The 6970-nt window shown below is 43.6% G+C and overlaps 1 pseudogene; it reads right to left on the reverse strand.

Moving 5' to 3' along the window:
- LOC119321468 overlaps positions 1-6970 on the reverse strand; it is a 22507-nt pseudogene that overhangs the window by 12528 nt on the left and 3009 nt on the right.

Consider the following 6970-nt stretch of genomic DNA (forward strand, 5'->3'; position numbering starts at 1 on the left):
GGTGGAGGCAGGGAGACGCGCGGCGACGTGAGTGGAGCAGGAGAGATCTAAGTCGCGCTAAGTGTTGTATATATAGCAAAGCCTTTGGTCCCGGTTCGTGGAACAAACCGGGACCAATGCCCCCCTTTAGTCCCGGTTGGTCCCACCAACCGGGACCAAAGGTCTTCGAAGGGCGGGAAATGAAGACCTTTGGTCCCGGTTGGTGGCACCAACCGGGACAAAAGGGGGGGCATTGGTACCGGTTGGTGGTTGGTGGCACCAACCGGGACTAAAGGGGGGGGCATTGGTACCGGTTGGTGCCACGAACCGGTACCAATGCAACCCTTTAGTTTCGGTTGGTGCCACCAACCGGGACTAAAGGCCATGTGCTGCCCGCGTCGCGGCACGAAAGTTTAGTCCCACCTCGCTAGCCGAGGGAGCTCGAGAGTGGTTTATAAGCCCCAGTCCCGCTGCCCTCTCGAGCTCCTCTCAAATGCAGGCTTACGGACCTAAACGCATTATATGTGCCTGTGGGCCTATTGGGCCTATTGCGGGCCTGAATCCTGACCCATTGTTGGGTTTCTAGTCGTATTCAGGCCGTGGTAGCCCTTTAGGTGGCACTTTTTTTTGATTCTTCCTGCAGCTGTTTTTTTAGTCCCACCTCGCCAAGCGAGAGGCATTTGCAGCTGTTTATAAGCCCTGAGTGCAGAGACGATGACGAAGAGGCTCAATGCTCCTGCACGTTGGTTAGCTTCAGGCCTTGAGGAATACGGTAGACTGCACAGAGCTATGTGCAGTGCAGTTGACACTATTCCGAAAGGCTTGAAGCAAATTAACAAGCATTGCGCCTCTTTTTTATTTTTAATGACTTATTACATCTCAAAAATAAAAAGAAAAAAATTAATACAGCAGAAAAGAAAAAAAACTATATAGAAAACTACTCAGAAATGAATTGAAGCAAAAAATAGTTGTGACTAACTGTACTAAAAAAGGAGCATAGATGCTTATTTTTAATGACTTATTACAACTCAGAAATAAAAAGAAGAAAAATAGTTGTGATTAACTTTACTAAAATATGAGCATAGATGCTTATTTTTAATGACTTATTACAATTCAAAAATAAATAGAAGAAAAAATAGTTGTGATTAACTGTACTAAAAAATGAGCATAGATGCTTATTTTTAATGACTTATTACAACTCATAAATAAAAAGAAAAAAATAAATATAGCAGAAAAAAACTATATAGAAAACTACTCAAAAATGAATTGAAGCAAAAAATAGTTGTGATTAATTGTACTAAAAAAGGAGCATAGATGCTTATTTTTAATGACTTATTACAACTCAGAAATAAAAAGAAGAAAAAATAGTTGTGATTAACTTTACTAAAATATGAGCATAGATGCTTATTTTTAATGACTTATTACAATTCAAAAATAAATAGAAGAAAAAATAGTTATAATTAACTTTACTAAAAAATGAGCATAGATGCTTATTTTTAATGACTTATTACAACTCAGAAATAAAAAGAAAAAAATAAATATAGCAGAAAAGAAAAAAACTATATAAAAAGCTACTAAGAAATGAGCATAGATGCGCTTATAGAGGAAATTCAAATTAAATTCATAACAAATTTCAAGAGAAATTCGTATGAATTTAGCCTAAATTCCCTATATAAGGGCATCTATTTTCATTTTCAGAGGAGCTCAATAAGGCAGAGAGGGAGGGGCTTATAAACCGGTCTGATTCTCCTTTGGTTGGCGAGGTGGGACTAAACTTTGGCCGCAACGAGGACCAACCCTGTAGTCCCAGTTGCTGGAATGGACCGGGACTAATGGTCGTCTTTTGGTCCCGGTTCAGGCCACCAACCGGGACCAATGATGGTGGGCCAGGAGTGAGGGCCATTGGTCCCGATTCGTCCCACCAACCGGGACCAATAGGTCCAGACGAACCGGGACCAATGGCCCACGTGGCCCGGCCGGCCCCTGGGGCTCACGGACCGGGTCCAATGCCCCCATTGGTCCCGGTTCTGGATTGAACCGGGACTAATGGGCTGGACCGGCCTGGACCATTAGCCCCTTATCTACTAATGATTGGATGAGCGCTACAATACCCTCTTGTGTAAAGCCTATATTTGCTGGCCGACGAACAGAGCAAAATGCGAATGTGAGCTCAACAACCTGAAGCGTAGGGCAGCTGAGTGCTAGAGCCTTAAGGCTGACATCAGTCAATGACGTCCTAAACTCATAATCTTCACAGTGCAGAGGGATGAGTCGAAGTGAGATGCTTTTAAGGTTGCTATAATTCTGGAATAATGCGATCATCTCACCCTCACTTAGACCAATAACGTACTCCAAATAAAGTGTCTCCAATGCTTTGCACTTCCCCAGGAGAAAACGAAGTCCAATTTCTGGCTGAGTTATAATATGAGTGTTATGGCGCTGCTAGAAGGAAGGCGCGAGAGGGCCGGCCGGGGGCCTTTCTGCCCACGGCCGGGCAAGAGGGAAGGGATTTCCTTCTTAATTCTTGCCTGATTAGATTGATACATCTCCTCTCTTTATATAGAGAGGTTTACTTGACTCCCAAGCAAGGCTTACTTGACCCCTAAGCAAGCGACCCTTATCTCTAATTTAGAGACATTATAACCGAGCATTTTTCCAGCCCTCTCAGGTCATACACGTTTTCGGCCGTCGGATCTGGAGTGTTGGGCGTCGCTGGCAGTTGGATTTATCGGCATTTTTTTAGGGGTAGTTGGATTTATCAGCAATCCCGTGTGGGCTTAGGTCCGGAGAGCTAGCGGGCTGGGCGGTGCTCCGGTAACAAAATTTGCAGTCTATTGTTAACTTGGCCAACTAGGCCTTGAGCCTTCAAATATTAATTGTTTCCGTGTCATTGTTTTGGAAGGGGAAAACAAAACCATAGTCCGCACGCAGGACGGCGGGAGGACGAATCTCATGTGTCGAGCGACGCCCTCCAGTGCGTGATGTTGACCTCGACGGGTCGGGTCGATGTGGGATGCCCCGTTCGCTGAGGTGCTGCGCGAGCTACAGGGTCTTCTTGCGGGCGACGGCAACAGGAGGTGACGGGGAAGCCAATCGAGTGACTCACCGGCAAATTGAGGGATAATTCACTGTTGCTACAGGTCTTTAATGGTAACATGTTCGTAACTCACCGGTGGGCACTAATTCAGGTCAGTTACCATGCCCCTACTTCAATCTCACTGTTTCTTCCCGTCCGCCTCCATACTCTGGCAAATACTGTCACCGGCAGTGGCGCTTTGGTCCTTGTCTTCTAAATTCTGCCAGTCTTCCCTCCTTCGAACATTCCCTCTTCTCCCATCCTTATCAAATTTTTACAATTCTTCTTATTCATGATGTTCTTTGTACTCCCAATTCCTAAATGAATGCAGGCGTCAATGGATTCAAGTGTGATTCTCCTAGGTTGGATTATGTCAATCTCCAATGAATAACAGACAGGTTAGTATGCGTGTACTATTCTGCCTCCATGAACTGCTTCATTTTTTTTCCTAATGATGCTATCCGAAAACTTTGCAAGATTAAACAGTAATGAGAGGTCAAATTATTGTGCTGGTGACTATGCGATCCAAGAAAAATATCGTGTTAGTACTATTTGTATTTCTCTTGGCTATTTCTCCATCTCATTTTTATGTCTGATTTTGTGTGTGACATTTTGATATAATATGATGCTTTGTAAATAAAATGCAGCCTCTACCAATATCTAGAATAGCATAGGACTATTCACATTTTATAGCTGTATTTTCCACGTAATTTTTTGTGGTTTTTTATGTTGTGATATAATACGATGATCTGTAAATAAACATGCAGGTTATTTATGTTGTGAGTCAAAATCTTGGTGCAGATCTCCTTTTGGCCATTTTCATGAAAGAGTGAAGTGCATCCTAGGTCCTCAAACAATTTCAGACACACCATGTAGGTCCTCGAACTATGAAAATCATCATATAGGTCCTCAAAGTGCAATATATGTGTCATCCAGATTCTCAAACCATTTCAGAAGTGTCACACATATCCTCCAACTAATTCAGAGGTGTCACGTAAGTACACACTTATTGCACTTCAAAGGACCCTCGAGGACTTTTCACGGTTCGAGGACCTACGTAACACCTCTAAAATAGTTCGAGGACTTAGGATGCACTTAACTCCTCATGAAACCTAATTTCTTCTCATATATATATATATATATTTAATAGGATCTTTGCATGGAATTTCTATTATGGATTCTTTTGGAAAATTGCAATAAACCAAGATAGATGACAATAGTCACGAATTGCAACCTAAATCTTTCATTGTTTAACTGTACATAAAACATGCAAAATACATGGGGTGTCATGGTTATCACAAACCAAATGCAATCCATATTTCTTCCATTGAAAACAACCAAACTTTGGCCGGTGTCCTTCACATTGATTCATTCTATCCTCGGAAGTAGCAGGGGTCGAGGAGATCATGGGCAGGATGATGCCGACACATTGTTTTGTGTTTGCATGCGTGGATGTTGTTGTCCATTGCGTGTTCACCTAATTGACCGGCCTCTGTTTTCGTTTTTTAAATTGGTAACACATTTTTATTTTCTCTTCGGTTTGCAACTTCTTTTCAAAAGCAGCAAAAAGAAGATAGCACGGTCAGGGTGCCTCTTACTTTGTGTCACTGGTTTTACATGTCTTTTCTTTTGATGCGCATATTGATAATTCATGTATGCAATAGAAGTCAAGCAGGATTACAGATCACACGTGGAATGCCACTTAGTCAATTATCAATATGACCATATCAGGTACATCATTGCCTCCAAATAACTATAAGGTACATCATGTATGCAATAGAAGTTTCTTCCTTCTCTTCAGCTGTAGTTCATTGTGTAGATGTATATATACTGCAACATCGATTTTACCAGTGATGAAAGTCTCACGTCTTCTTAGGAAGTGCATTACTTATGGACTTTGTTTGTCAGCTGGCATCTCTTATATATTCCAAGAAGTCTGTTATGCTATCACGGAAACCTATATATGTTTGCTGGCATCCATTTTATCTCTATTGTACAGAGAATTCTTTCGAGATGTAGCAGTGCGTGTTTCATATGGTTGAGAAACTAAACACCTGGTTTAGTCTCTCTAAAAATATGTGGGAACGAGAAAGTCAGTATCATTCACTATCCATTCAGTGATACACCATAGTAGTTGATTCAGGTCATTCATGACTTGTTGCGACATTGAATCATTCTGGGTTTGGTTAGTTCAGTTTTTCATTTTAGTTAAAAAAAACTTCTTTGACTTTCTCTTTTGAGCCAATCCACGTGTTGTCCAGTTTCATTTTGTGTTGTACATCAGGAAGGGCAATTATTCACTCAGAATCTAAACTTACAAGGTCATGCATTTCGTAGTTAGAAAAAAAATAAGCCTTGGTGAAAATAATTTGCTCGATAACAGAACTAGCACTTCTGTATAACCATGCAATTATAATATTGCAACTTCCATTTGTTTTTAGGTTTTTAAGTTAGCATGCTGCAGGCCTACATCTCCAGGCTTTCGGGAGCTTATCATGTTGCTACAGTTTATGAATCAGCATTTTTTTTTTTGCATAAATATCACCTTAGGACTCAATGCAACACAGTCGTCATTGTACTAATTTCTCCTGATGTCTACACGAACAACTACTCCATTGTGCTATGAAGGATGTTAGTTGATGCCACTAGAGATACTAAACCAGTTGTAACTCCCAACATCTTGCCATACCACGTTGACTTTATGTACATTCTTCCCTATTGATGGCCGCTCTCCGCAGAGAATGAACAAAGTAGTTTCTCGCTTACATTGTTTTCTTTTGGTGATTTTACTATCACTTTTATGTTTGCCACTTTATTTGGGTTCACGTTACTGGCATAACTATATTTATTAGTAAGCATGTATATACATATATTCATTCTACATGTTGTACCTTTGGTATTTTTATATTCAACTTTTATGCCGCTTAATATTTACATAAATCCAAATCATTCTATTGAAAAAAAGGACGGGCGCAGCAATGCGCGCCATCATGGTCTAGTTAACCCTAAGACTAACGGACCCATTAGGCCCATTACGTATTCTAACACTACACCCCACCTGGACATGCAGCTTGTCCTCGAGCTGCAGCCTAACCAACTTATAACCATGACTCGACGCAACACAAACCTAACACCTAAAAACAAGCCTTTTACATCTCGGCTTGTTTTATTATTCTCAACCTAAAATGGACTGGGACGCTTTATTTTGGACCCCTTAACAAAAAGTGGACACCATCCGCTCGTCGGGCGTGCACGTGTACAGCCACCTGGATCCCATGGACACCACCTGAACAAAAGGAGTGCATGTGTATGGCCACCTGGAAGTGGTCGCAAGAGTGACCAGCAGAGGTGCCCTCGAGGCGGCCGGTGGCGTAATGCAGTGGTGCTACGCGGTGCGCTTCTATCCGTGACACCATGCCTTCTCCCTGCCGGGCGGCTGTTGGTCTGCACCGCACATGAAAGAGTGGAGGGCTTGCCATGGAGAATGACGAGGAGGGGTGCGCCCCCCCAACCGCCGATGTCGCAGACTTTGAGGTCGCTGACCGCGGGGAAAACAGCGCAGGTCGCCCGTGGGGGAAACCACATGCCCAAGATCCCCGACGCAGCGGACGAGATCGAGGTCCTTTGCGCAGCGAAGGGCAACTTGGAGGAGCGGCAGTTGCAGACCACGCATCTCCCGCACACGCCGACGCGCTAGGAGGCCGCGCGCAGCAGCCTGCAGCCTCACCGCCGCCGACACGTGGCGGGTAGAGATCCAAGACGGAAGCGGTGACGGCGATGGCAGGGACTTGATCTGCTGGATGTGGACGCCCTGGGATGGCGGCGGCGCTGATCGGAACGAGGTCGTCGCACTCCCGTCATAGGGCATCCCATACTGGGCGGCGGAGCTGACCGGCGGGGGCTGCTGCAGCTGCA

This window comes from Triticum dicoccoides, chromosome 6B (assembly GCF_002162155.2).
Source record: "Triticum dicoccoides isolate Atlit2015 ecotype Zavitan chromosome 6B, WEW_v2.0, whole genome shotgun sequence".
Taxonomy (NCBI): Eukaryota; Viridiplantae; Streptophyta; class Magnoliopsida; order Poales; family Poaceae; genus Triticum; species Triticum dicoccoides.